The sequence below is a fragment of the Lipotes vexillifer genome, unplaced genomic scaffold (genome assembly GCF_000442215.2).
Source record: "Lipotes vexillifer unplaced genomic scaffold, Lipotes_vexillifer_v1.1 scaffold1337, whole genome shotgun sequence".
NCBI lineage: Eukaryota > Metazoa > Chordata > Mammalia > Artiodactyla > Lipotidae > Lipotes > Lipotes vexillifer.
In genome coordinates this window covers 380,300-381,999 of record NW_006783488.1, presented here as the reverse complement: position 1 = coordinate 381,999, position 1,700 = coordinate 380,300, and positions in this window count along the sequence as shown.

The following is a 1,700-nucleotide window of genomic DNA, read 5'->3' as shown; positions in this document are numbered from 1 at the left end:
CCTATTCTATATTTTGTTATAACAGCCTGAGAAGACTAACATAATTTGTAAACAATTTTTTACATATACAATAAAATTCATTAACTGTTAACTTGTTGAACTAAAAAATTTAGATTTATCTATGATCATTTTTCCTAATTAGGGAGCACTTATTGTTATAGATTTCTTTACGGATCTGTGCATAAATGTAAGTTTATGATAATTTATGTACCAATGATACAAATAAACCAAAAATACATATAATTATATGTAAATATATCTTTATTTAGGTTAATGTTAATAGATGTTGATCACAAATGGCATTTGGGGAAAATAACTGAAATATTATTCATGTTACCCAACCAAACTTAGGTCTACTAGCCTGTGCACAGCACAGCCAATGTATTGACACCAGGTTGTGGTGAAGGAAAGTACAGAGTTTACTGCAAGGTCAAGCAAGGAAAACAGGCAGCTAATGCTCAAAAGACCTAAGCTCCCTGATGACTTTCAGGGAAGAGTTTTAAAGGCAAAGTGTGAGAGAGGGTCATGGGGTGCCTGATCAGCTTGCGTACATTCTTCTGATTGGTTGATGGTAAGGTAACAGGTGAAGTCGCAGTGTTAGCATTATCAAAACACAGGCCTGGGAGCTATATGCTCATGGTCATCAAGCAGTTAACTTCTTCCATATGGTGGGGATTTTAGTATCTGCAAAACAACTAAAGATATAGCTCATGATATTATCTATAGCCTTGGAAAAGGAACTAAAGGTCTTTTACGTTGTTTTATGACTAAACTATTATTATTTTTTCTTCCTTGAGTGCTTTCCTTTGTTTCTGCACTTTCATACTTCTCTGATTAAATTTTCTCTTTGGAACTTGGGGAAGGGATGGGAGGCTAAATTTTTTCTGCAAACAAGAAGCAGAGGTCATGGGTGTTTGCCTGCAGGAAGGCCCCACAGAGTCCTGCTCGATTTCATTCATGTAAACTTGATGAACAATGCAAATATTACTTAGATTTTTAAAGAATTGAATGAGAATGTTGTATTAGAGTTGTTCTGAAAAGTTGAGAGTGTGCTTTTTGGTTGATAGTTGATCAATATGTTTTTAGTTGAATCAATATGCCCAGAGCAAACTTAAATAAATCAAAAAGAAAACACATATTCTTCTAGGATAAGAAATATAAAAGAGATTTAACCTTATATCAATGATAAAATAAGATTACTGGGGTATGATAAAACTACAGATGAACTGATGTGAGTGAAAACATGTCAGTAGGGATCCTGGGAACAAACAAAAAGGGAAAATATGTTGTATATGTAAAAATTATAAACCATGTTATACTTTGTTCAGAAAGTACCTTTTTAAACTGTTATAAATGGAGAATATTCAGTATATTATTATATTCAATATAAAACCTCATTTGTGAAAAGGATAGGGATCATAAAAGACTGACAAATCTACTATATATGTATTCTATACAAGATGGACTTATGTAGAAAATGATTATTTGCAATTACATAAAGGTTTTTGTAAGATTCTTTCTTCAAACTGTTTGAAGGAAAAAAAAAAGAATGGGCTTCCATTACAGTAGATGAAATGTCCATTGTATAAGACATATATTATTTGAAGATTTTTTTTTTATTACATTGATCAGACAAATGTTTACAGGATAGCTTGGACAAGGATTTACAGAAAGAAATTATTTTTTAACAGCATGGAATC